Genomic DNA, 12,492 nt, shown 5'->3' with positions numbered 1-12,492 from the left:
TGGAATAGAAGGGAGAACCGATAGAGGTACTCAGGGTACCCTCCGCCACACACCGTCAGGTGGCTTGCGGAGTATGGATGTAGATGTAAATGCACTTGGGTAAAATTCTGGGGACTGACTTCTACACAATCACTTGACACAGGAAATAAAGTCTTTCTCACTATCAAATGTTTTACCCCGCAGGTGGGCCTTCAGACGACCAAAGTGGTAAAAATCAGACGGAGCCAAGTCCGGACTGTAGGGAAGATGAGGAACAATTTTCCGACCTATTTTCCTGATTTTCTCCTCCGTCGTAACGGCTGTATGGGGTTTGGCATTGTCATGATGAGCTGACACTGAAGCTGTGGTCTGTGGGTCTTGAAGACACATCGCAGCTTGTCCAACGACAAACAGTAACGGTCCCGGAAAATGACATACCAGACGAAGGAGGCCATCACCTTTCGGCCAGTTGTTCGTGAAATTCTTGGTTTTTTCTTCCGATGGAAACCCGGATGACGCCACTCCATGGATTGGGTTTTGCTCTCAGGTTCGGACAAAAATAACAATGTTTCATCCTGGGTAACGGCGCTGTCAAAACACTGTTTTCACGATAGGTCTTCATGAGACCCTCGTACACATTCTTCCTCGTCGTTTTCATTTCTCTTGTCAATAATCTAGGCACCCAACGTGCACAGATTTTTCTGTAGCCTAGTGACTGTACCAGTAATACCACACTACCCAATGACAAACGAGTCATTTCAGCGTGCTGTCGTGTCGTCAACACATCTGTTACTTTCGATGGTTTGATCAATGGTCTCCTTATTCACATCACATTCACTGCCGTTGATGGTCTACCGCATCGTGGATTGTCCAGCAGAGACAAATCACCTTCTGTAAACCTCTACAACCGCCGCTGGATTCTGCTGCGATCCACTGTGTCCTCCCCATAAACAGGGCGCAACTTCCTGTGAATCGATGCGGCAGAGTCATCGCCGGTCTTGAAGAGGAACTGACATCTACTTCGCGGCCCATTATGGCTCACCTGCAAACAAAAGAAAATACTTTTAAATACCAAGTTATAGTTAAATGTTCCAAGTATGTTCACAAAAAATTTTATTCTCCTCCTGCAAAAAATAAAACAAGTAGAAATGACTGTGCAAAAATTTTTGACCACCCTTTGTACAAAAATCTGACAGTAGCGTTATTTTCTGGATGCTCCCACTTGTGTCTCATTTTTTACCTACAGCGCCATCTAACTCATTCGTTGTGTTGCTGTTCATTGCAGTGGTTCAAATGGCTCTGAGCACTATGGGACTTAACATCTTAGGTCATCAGTCCCCTAGAACATAGAACTACTTAAACCTAACCAACCTAAGGACATCACACAACACCCAGCCATCACGAGGCAGAGAAAATCCCTGACCCCGCCGGGAATCGAACCCGGGAACCCGGGCGTGGGAAGCGAGAACGCTACCGCATGACCACGAGATGCGGGCTCATTGCAGTCACAACGGGCAAGGTTTCGAACACTTCCTGAGATGTCACTAAACAGTTATTCCGCTTTAATAAACAATTGGGATTACTCCTAACGGTAGCATTAATTAATTCTTTGCCTTAAGAATGTAAATGAGCTTTTGAGGAACCCACTTAACATTTGTAGGAAGTAATGCGGATTATCGTGTAAAGTCCCGTCTAGGGTACCGTCATTGAGATGGATCTGAAGCTATAATTGGACAACAATGGGGGAGGAAACCGGTCATATCCGGCTGAAAATCTAGCGGATAACAAATAAGCAGCAACATTTCTAACATGTACTAATGTCTCACTTTTTTTCTCCCAAAGGCCAATGTAATATCTAAAGAGCTATATATCTCAATTGTTATGTTACTGTCTATAGTGAATAGTGGTAAAGGTAGTATGCCGCCGGCACTGCTCAGGAACAGTTAGTACCAGAGCTCCGCTAGCGAGGCACGTGCCGCGGGTTTGGCTTACCTCGGCCGCTGCGACGTGCCGTCTTCCTTATGGACTAACATGGCGCACATATAATGCAAAACGACTTTACGTTTCACCTTTTTGTTCAGACTTCGCCCTCCCCAAGGCGCTTGACATCGAACGGTTTCTTCTCGACGACATTAAAATATCACCACCAGATCCCATTGGCCGCAATCCGGTCGGCGGGACACGACTTTCAGTCCCTGCCCCAAACCGGCTCCGGCGACGGTAGACGCGCATCCACTACCTTTAGCATGGACGTACAAGTTTGCTGCATTCAGCATCAACATGATCGGCACTGCACCAAAACTTCAATATCTACGCCCCGTGTGGCTCCACAAACTGTCAGCAGCGATCCATATTCTTCGCATATGACACTGTTTTCGGGACACTATGATAGCTTTGTTGTAGGCACCGATTTCAGCTGAGTCCTCTATCCAAAGGACCATATGGTTATTTGCCATGCCTGACGCCACATACCTTGGTCGGGGAATTTCATCTCTCTGATGTTTGAGAGAGGAATCATACCGACTTCTCCGGTTATACCCGTTATACAGCACATTCTGCGAGCTGACTCGAGCAGTTTTATTTATCTGTCTACCTTGGAAACGACGTCTCCCAGACAGAAAAATGGCCTCTTGTGCTTTCGGACCATTGTGTCATCATCTGCACACACTACCACTTCAGACTGTCTGACACAGCAAAGGGTTCTGAAAGCTTAACGTTCCCTACTTGCTAACCGCATCGCTGACGACAACGTATTGCCGCCACGTGGGAGTCCTGAAAAAAGCATCTACTGTAGCATGCATCCACGTTGCACTGGTGGTTGAAGTGCGTGAAATCTGCAGATGTAAAACTCTTCATGCAATGTTACAAGGAAGCACTGGCGTAGCATCGGGACACCACCAACTTTCACTACACCATCCTTCTCGAGCTCAACGTATTCCCCCTGTCACTTGATGTCCATAGGGAGCATGAGCCCCTCTCCTTACCATCCACCTAGATAAACTGTTTGGTGTTATGGTACATTTGCGATAACAGGATCTTCTACACAACGAATCACTGTCCATGGTCCTCACTTCATGTGGCCATCTTTGTCGACGTCGATTCTGTGTCTCTGCCCTCACCATCTCTGATGGTACTCGGCACACAATGCAGCGACGGTGGTGTATGCCTTCACTGACGTCTACTTCCACTTTTATGATGACAATCTAAAGGTGGCGCCAATTCCTAATGACCTCAGCTCCGTTCCTGAACGAACTCCTCACCACGGGAGAGTCAACACCTAAGATGTCTGCAATCGCCTCAGACAAGCTGGTTCACGCAATCAACAAGAGGGCGAAAACAAGTCGCCGGCACCATGTGGTTTCCCGGTGGAGCTCTACTGAGCTTTCACCACCTTAATGCTCCCTCACTGGACAGCGATGCTTTGGATCTCTTTACTCCACCCTTCCCAGGACCACCCATATTTGTCACTGGCGTTTTTTTACTGGTACCTAAGCCATCAGGAGGGACAAATGTCTCCGCATGCCGCACCCTTACCTTAATGAATGTGTGTGATAAAATCTACAGGTGTCTCTTTGCAGTGCACATACACACGGTCTTACCTATGGTACTTTCACCAGAACAGACTGCACGTGGTTGTGGAGCTGCCCTTCAGATGGTTTTGGAGGAATACCATGGTCTGTCAGCTCCGTGCAGCACTAGTGTTTATTGATTTTGTTAAGTACCTTCAGTCATTTTCGACACCAATTCCTCCTCATGGTTACTACACGTAATGGGTTTCTGCAACTCTCTGTAGACACGACCCATCAGCTGATTCTTCCTGCTGCATCCATGGTTTATACCTGTACACCACTCTCTGCACCAAAGATGTCCCATGTCCCAGCTACTGTATGCTGTCATCTTACACTTCGCCGGCAGGAGTCTCAACTTGCGCGATAATACCTACCGCTGCAGTGCCTATAAAGATGCTCTAACTCCACACCAGAACTCAATGACAAAATCGACTAGATCCAGCAGTATATATTTTGCGTAGCATCCTTAATGTACATAAGTCGATGATGATTTACATCGGACGTGGACTTGAAGTTACGGTGCTGGATCCGCTCCCTGTTGATATTACACACTCTTCATTACTTAGGCATTGACGTTATGGGTCCGACACACTGCACCGTCGCACTGGCTTGCAGTCGCCCTTTACAGTCCATAGAGTACCATGTTCACTGCCATGTCCACCACGGATGGAATCAACTACACCGTATGTCCGATCTCAACACGTATGTGATACCCTAAAGTGATACTTATTGGCCAGATCCTCCCAATATCGTTACTCACTGGCCTCCAACTTCAATCACTGCTTAGGTATTTTTTGTCAGCGTAGTGCCTTCTCAAGGTCCATTGCAACAATCTCACATTGCATGTGTTAAGAGGCAGCCTTGGAATTGTCACTCTGTGAATGTAATTCCCTGCACTTTTTGTGCGTACTATGCTGCAGCAACGAATGGGGTCCTCCCCATCTTTAACATGCAGTCTCTTGGATATCCTCTGACCAGCTCCTCTCCAACTACTATTCGATATAGCACACATCTCCTTGTTATTGTACCATATCATAACTTTTGTCGAATTCAGTTACGTTCGGAACTATCTCCTGTTTACCCTGCCTTTCTGTGTGAAGGACTTTTATCCTCTGTTTACACTGTCCATCCTTCCATCCTTCACAACCCCATGGTGGTACAGCACCAAGACATTAACTGGCGGACGGTTTGGGGATGCATCATGCACCCTTTCTACCATCAAATGTGCATGCACTCTGGTATATCATTGTCACTGAAAGTTCCTGACCAGTTGTCGACTTTATCATATAGGATTGGCGACATCGCCACTTTGCTCTGACTGCCAACTTGACGAAACGGACGAGCATCGTCTTACGTGCTCCCTGGAAGGAGCGTTTGGATCCTCATCCAATGCTCTGTGGGCTGTTACCTGCGCGCTCTGCCAATGTTGATTACCCCAAAACTCCTGATAGCGCCCCAGACTTTATACTACCCTCTTCTCAAACACCACACAATCACCTCATTTCGAGGACAGATTTTAGGGTCCCTCTTTCACAACAGTTCACGTGCGGTCCTCGACTTCTGGTATCTGGTTGTAATCGCATATACTATGCTTGCCCAGTTGCCCTATTACTGGCGAACTTTCGTAGGACATCTCCACAGCTTTCTTTACCTCCTCCCCCCACAGTTGGGGTGTGCCTCTCCTATTTTATGACACATCTGTGATCATCTTACGTGCTATGATGCACCGACACGTACAGGCCAATGAACGAAAGTAATACGATAAAAAAATTAGTCGTTTCATGGTTGTTTGAATCTCCTATCCCCCTTTCCTATCGCCCTTAAGGATTGGCACTCGAACGATGGCTACTTTTAGTTACCTTAAATTACTTAGGTCGGCAGTAGGTTTAGGTATAGTAGTTGTTGTTGTTGTTGTTGTGGTCTTCAGTCCTGAGACTGGTTTGATGCAGCTCTCCATGCTACTCTATCCTGTGCAAGCTTCTTCATCTCCCAGTACCTACTTCAGCCTACATCCTTCTGAATCTGCTTTGTGTATTCAGCTCTTGGTCTCCCTCTACGATTTTTACTCTCCACACTGCCCTCCGATACTAAATTGGTGATCCCTCGATGTCTCAGAATATGTCCTACCAACCGATCCCTTACTCTAGTCAACTTGTGCCACAAGCTCCTCTTCTCCCCAATTCTATTCAATACCTCCTCATTGGTTATGTCATCTACCCATCTAATCTTCAGCATTCTTCTCTAGCACCACATTTCGAAAGGTTCTATTCTCTACTTGCCTAAGCTATTTATCGTCCACGTTTCACTTCCATACATGGCTACACTCCATACAATTACTTTCAGAAAGGACTTTGTGACATTTAAATCTATACTCAATGTTAACAAATTTTTCTTCTTCAGAAACGCTTTTCTTGCCATTGCCAGTCCACATTCTATATCCTCTCTACAACCATCATCAGTTATTTTGCTCCCCAAATAACAAAACTCCTTTACTACTTTAAGTGTCTTATTTCCTAATCTAATTCCCTCAGCATCAGCCGTCTTAATTCGACTACATTCCATTAGCCTCGTTTTGCTTTTGTTGATGTTCATCTTATACCCTCCTTTCAAGACACTGCCCATTCCGTTCAACTGCTCTTCCAAGTCCTTTGCTGTCTCTGACAGAATTACAATGTCATCGGCGAACCTCAACATTTTTATTTCTTCTCCATGGATTTTAATACCTACTCCGAACTTTTCTTTTGTTTTCTTTATTGCTTGCTCGATATAAAGGTTGAATAACATCGGGGATAGGCTACAACCCTGTCTCACTCCCTTCTCAACCACTGCTTCCCTTTCATGTCCCTCGACTCTTATAACTGTCATCCGCCTCTGTATTTTACCCCTGCCACCTTCAGAATTTCAAAGAGAGTATTCCAATCAACATTGTCAAAAGTATAGTTAGGATTTATTTATTTATTTATTTTGCTAGGACCCTTAACGCGGCAATCTCTCTACATATATTAAGAAAAAGTGAATTGAGGCAATGCAATGGGAAACGGATATTCAGACTCGCTTATGTTCGTGCCCCATTTGGGCCAAATAATTTTTTAGTTAAAGCATCAAATTGTATCCAATTTACACCTTCACAATGCGATATCTTGTGAATTTCTTTCTATTACGGTTACCTTCATAAAAAAATTAAAAGGGTATGATGACAGTTTGAATGGAAAAGCCCCAGATTAATATCCCGGGTAATCCTTTATGGGTTTTTTTCGTCCATCTGATAAAGGAGGGAAAATAATCTATGTGTTTCAGATACAATCCACAGAAAGTACTCTGTTATATTCGATAACTTGGACAGCAGAACTTTCGAAAGACTAGCCCGATATTTCCCAACAGCCCCCCCTTCCCCCCCTCCCCCACCTTGTTGGTCCAGTAAAAGAGCTTCGATATCTAATGACGGCCGTTAAGCACTGAACTTTTTTCTGCATCTTCCTTCCACTGCATCATCCTTCAGGTATGCTACCTGAATATTTCTTATCACACGACATGTAAATCATTTCCAGAGATTACATTAACACGAAGAAGAAAGTATTTCTACGTTAAGGCAAACTAATTAGAAGAAGTTGACAAAGGAGGTCGAAATATATATGTGATTACATCTTCTACATTACGACCGAGAGAGGTGTAAGGCAGAAAGATTAGGAAGGACGGGCATTCAATTATCAGTTTGAAAACTCAGATTTTGGTTTTCCGTGCTCTGTCTAAATAACTCAGGGAAAGAGTGGGATGTTTATTTTAAAAAGGTTCAAAATGGTTCAAATGGCTCTGAGCACTATGGGACTTAACATCTGTGGTCATCAGTCCCCTAGAACTTAGAACTACATAAACCTAACTAAGATAAGGACATCACACACATCCATGCCCGATGCAGGATTCGAACCTGCGACCGGAGTGGTCACGCGGTTCCAGACTGAAGCGCCTGGACCGCACGGCCACATCGGCCGGCATTTTTAAAAAGGATATGGTTGATTTCTTTCCTCATCCTTGTGATATCCGAGCTTACGTTGTGTATTTAATGACTTCGTCATCGACCTGACGATAGCATTAAATATTGCAGTCTTTCAGCATTACATAGGAAAAGTAAACGAAGACCTCTGTTGTGATCTTCTGGGTTGGAGTCCAGTCAGCGAGTACACATAACAGTGCAACTCGCAGCACCTGGACAAGTCGGCGTAGTCGCTCATTGTTCATAAAACGGAAACAACTCGCCTCAACACCCATAAGCACGCCATTAAATGCGCATATTCTCAAACTGCTTCAGGGTCCCACAAGAGACATCACATGTTTTCGTGACTCAAGGGCAAACTCCCACTCTGGACAGCGTGCTACAGCTGTACACGTCTGCACGTTACAAACTTCAGCTGGCTCAGTGGTCTAGGGGTATGATTCCTGCTTTGGGTGCAGGAGGTCCCGGGTTCAAATCCCGGCTGAGCCCTTCTTTTTTTAATAAAACACTCTGGACTGTTATGCCGTGGTCGGATAGATGTCACATTAAAACCTTCGTCCCCATCTGAGGAGGGCATTTTCAAAGGGGCTCGCATTTTCTTTCAGTGTCCGTTTCACACCCAGGCTCGCTACTGACAGCAGCAAAATTCTGTTTACGCGTGCTCCTATTTAGTGGTGCGATGTCACATACTTGAAAATCCGGGCGCAACTGCCCGTTGTCTGTTGCCATCGTCCGCTTTTGCCATCACCCCGTGGTGGAAGACTCTTACACCTCTTCATCAGCACCGGGATCCAAATGTCCTTCAGTTTGGGATAATCGAAGAAGCTAACATCCCCCTTCAAAATGCCCTTTCAGATGAGAGCGAAACGTTGGATTTTAATGTGAAATCCATGCGACCGCGGAGTAATAGCGCGGAATATTTTATTATTTGTGACAGTTCCGGCCGTGAAAGTTTATATTTTACAACCTTTCTGTTCAGTCCTGTCGTCTGAGCCTACAACCTCTGTACCATCGATCTGCTGACGGAGGGGATCTCCAGTGAGATTTTCAGAAGCCAGTATACGGCCCAAACGTGAGTTTATGCAGTGGTGACGATTCGTAGTACAAAAATTTGACAGTGGCGTTACTTTCTGGATGCTCCTACTCGTCTCTCATCTTTTTTTATTTGGGTCACATCCCCGGCAGCCAATGCGTTACAGTGCCATCTGGCTCAGTCATTGTGTTATTCTAGCCGGCACGGTAGCTCAGCGTGTTCGGTCAGAGGATTACGCGCCCTCTGTAATAAAAAAAACTGAGTCAATCGATCAACAACGAACATAAATGGATGTCTTACGACGTCCGCCCCGAGCAGATGCAAAGAACAAAAGCGAACAAAATGAGATTAAAAAAAGTGAAAAGTTTTAAAAAAAGGGGGGTATGATTCCTGTTTTGGGTGCAGGAGGTCCCGGGTTCAAATCCCGGCTGAGCCCTTCTTTCTTAATAATACACTCCGGGAATCGTTAGGGGTTTCCTTATTTCGAGATCCACAGTGTCTAGAGTGTGCCAAGAATACAAAGTTTCAGCCCTTACCTCTCACTACAGACAACGCAGTGGCCGACGGCCTTCACTTAAGACAGAGAGTAGCAGCCTTTGCGTAGCACACAAGCAACACAGCATGAAATAACCGCAGAAATCTGTGTGGGAAACGACGAACGTATCCGTTTTAACAATGCGGGGTGCTTCGGTGTTTACAGGCTACGGCAGCAGACGACCGACATGAGTGCCTTTGCCCCCAGCACATCGCCTGCAGTACCTCCACTGGGCTTGTGACCACATCGGTTGGACCCTAGAAAACCGTGTCCTGGCCAGATGAGTCCAAATTTCAATTAGTAAGAGATGATGGTAGGGTTCGAGAGTGGCGCAGACCCCACAAAGCCATAGACACAAATCGTCAACAAGTCACTATTCAACCCGGTGGTGACTCCATAATGTTACGGGCTGTGTTTAAATGGAAAGGACTGGGTCTTCCGTTATGTTCGGCTACTTGAAGACCATTTGCAGCGATTGTTCAACAACAATTATGGAATTTGTGTGGATGATAATACGCCATGGCACAAGGCCACCATTGTACGCAACTGTTTTGATGAAAATTCTAGACATTTACACAGAATGATTTGCCACCCAGATCGCCCGACATGAATCCCATTGCAGATTTATGGGACACGTTCGAAAGGTCAGTTCGTGCACAAAATCCTCACCAGGAACAGTTTATCAATTATGGATCGCCACAGGGGTAGCGTGGCTCAATATTTCTGCAGGGGACTTCCGACGACTTGTTGAGCCTACGCCACTTCGAGTTGCTGCACTACGCCGGGCAAAAGGAAGTCGGATATCCCATGACATTTGTCATCTCATTGAGGACTGTCATTTGAGGCGGATCTCAAGGTGTAACTGAGCAAGAATGGAGAAGGAAACGAGGTATCGCAACATTCGTTTCACTGATTTAGGGAAACAGTACACATTTCCAAGACAGGATGGTCGGACACTGAGTCGAATCATACACCAGTCGAATAAAGGACCAGAGCTTTAAACCCCATAAGAAGCTGTGTTCTGTATTTGTTGCCTAAGACACCGAGCTGTCAGTGTTGAGTCGCGAATCGTTAACCGTTATGTTCCGAGGAGCCAAATGTTATGTCCTCGCTGCTAATAATAAATGGGTGCTTGGGATGCAGTAGGAATCTCCAGAGGCAAGCAAACGATTAGTTGACATAAGTGCACTTCAAATAAATATACTGTGCTCAACTTGGGCGAAAGATCTGCTACACTGTTGGCCGCTTGTTGCAGACTTGGTGAACAATAAGCAGAGGCCCGAGACAGGCATGTGTCCAAGTGCACCGAATGATTGCCGTCAGAACTACTGGGTTTAACGTTCGGGACCAACGAGCTCCAAGAAGTGATCTTGTACTTGAAGACTGGTGCCCAGATGCACACCGCTTATAACACCGCCTTGGATGTCTTTATTGGTCGGTGGCCTAGAGCTTCCTCCCTGGTGGCGATGTTCAAAGCCCCGCTCGCGCGCCCGCAGGAACATCGTAGGCGCTAGCCCCGGCAGTACCGATAAGCTACGATACTACAGTCAGTGGGTACGTGAAATGTAACTGACCATCGTATTCTATCCCATCGAACAGAAGCAATTTTATGTGACTTTGATTTCGCCTGTTAAAGGAAGCTCACATATACTAAACTTAACCTTGTGTGGTTGTTGCAGGTTCAAAATTTTGACCATAAATTAATTTCAATTAGGTTCATCTATATCATTCTCTATGGCTACACCGTTCACCTAAATTGTTCTGAGAGTTCAGGCAAATGGACACTGTGTAAAAACATACCGTAGTAGTTACTCTACCATACGTCGGCAGGTGTGCAAACATCCTCGTTTTACGTCTCTATCGATTTCGCTATTGACGGAACGTTCCACACATATCGACAAACGAAGTGTCTCAAGCCTCTCACTCCAGAGCAGAGAAAAGGTTTTTCGTTAGAAGGAAGGTTGGAAAATGGGAAAAACCTTCCCAGAAGTTAGTTTGGGCGTAACAGTCATTTGTATTAAGAATGGCCCACAAGACCCGTATTATCTTCTAACAACGGAGCAATAGCGAGAAACAAGAAGTGCAATAACATAACGTACGATAAATCGGATTATAAAATCTGATGCTGAATCTGTGCGGAGGTATTGCAACATTTGGTCGGAATTGCCTAACAGGACTCTGACACTGTAATATTGAGCATCTATAGTGCCGTTTACTCTTTCACTTTGTTTAACCATAGAGCAGTATATCTGATTTCGGAGAATGCTCAATACACGATACATTCGAGGGTCACTGTTATTGGAGGCCAAAATGGAAGGGCTCAGCCGGGATCTGTATTCATTACCACCTGCACCCAAAGCAGGAATCATACCCCCTTTTTTTTCATTTTGTTCGCTGTTGATCGTTGTGTTTAGGCGTAGCGGACGTCACATGACATCCGTTCAAGTTCCTTTGTTGACCCTTCCAATCAGTTTCTTTTATTACAGAAGCCAACCAGCTCTCTGACCGAACACGCTGAGCTACCGTGCCGGCACCCCTCCTCCGCAGATGGGGAGGGAACGTTGGGTTTTGATGTGAAATCCATCCGACCATTCATATTTCAATAAAAGAAATGGGCTCAGCCGGGATTTGAACCCGGGACCTCCTGCACCCAAAGCAGGAATCATACCCCTAGACCACTGAGCCAGCTGTATGTTACTTACCGACCTGCAGTAACACTTTCACCGCCCAAGCACGCAGCCGGCAGCGCATCTGCCGTGGCACGACAGAGACGCCTCACGCGAAGTGGGCGCCACTGTTCGGCCGTTGCCGCGGGTCTCCTGCGCCGCTAGACATGCTGCAAGGCTGCGGTTCTTAACCAGATTTTTTTTTTAGAAAGATGTTCAATTTATTCGTAATAACATTCAACATTACATCATTTTCGACTGATATTTAAAGTAATAAAACAAACTAAAATTAATTACATGTTCCTCGGCAGTTTAGAAGAAACCCAAATCTAAACCAGAAAGTGATGTTCGTCATTTGACCGTACATGTTTTCCAATGATCAGACTGTCTCTCGTTTCTCCATGTTCTGAATCGTATCATCGAAAATTCGAGTTCACATGACGGTTCTTCTGAGGAAGTTAGTGTATGTATCATAGTAACTGTTGATGCATAGTAGCTTGTGATGCTGGTCGGAGATGTACGTCCAAAAATCTCTTTCGCTCCTTTCTTTACTGGAGGGTAGGTAAAATACCGCGTGTCCCTTCAACCAGTTGAGGGCATTTTTCTTCCAGGAGGGGTTTAGTTCTTCTTCCAGGTATAAAAGGCCCAGTGGCGTTATCAAAAAAGGTGGTTTTCTCTGCATAGTTACTAATTTTTTTCCCGATTGACAACCAAATGTT

At 45.4% G+C, this 12,492-nt stretch overlaps 1 protein-coding gene and 2 non-coding genes across 3 annotated transcripts in view; 2 read left to right on the top strand and 1 right to left on the bottom strand.

Moving 5' to 3' along the window:
• LOC126279034 (uncharacterized) overlaps positions 1 to 12,492 on the top strand; it is a 587,657-nt gene that overhangs the window by 118,034 nt on the left and 457,131 nt on the right. The window lies entirely within an intron of this gene.
• Positions 7,957 to 8,028, top strand: Trnap-ugg (transfer RNA proline (anticodon UGG)). The gene has a single exon. It is a non-coding gene; the product is annotated as a tRNA-Pro (tRNA).
• Trnap-ugg (transfer RNA proline (anticodon UGG)) lies at positions 11,721 to 11,792 on the bottom strand. The gene has a single exon. It is a non-coding gene; the product is annotated as a tRNA-Pro (tRNA).

This window comes from Schistocerca gregaria, chromosome 1 (genome assembly GCF_023897955.1).
Source record: "Schistocerca gregaria isolate iqSchGreg1 chromosome 1, iqSchGreg1.2, whole genome shotgun sequence".
Lineage (NCBI taxonomy): Eukaryota > Metazoa > Arthropoda > Insecta > Orthoptera > Acrididae > Schistocerca > Schistocerca gregaria.
The sequence above is the reverse complement of the archived record's forward strand: the minus strand, read 5'-3'. Positions and strand labels throughout refer to the sequence as shown.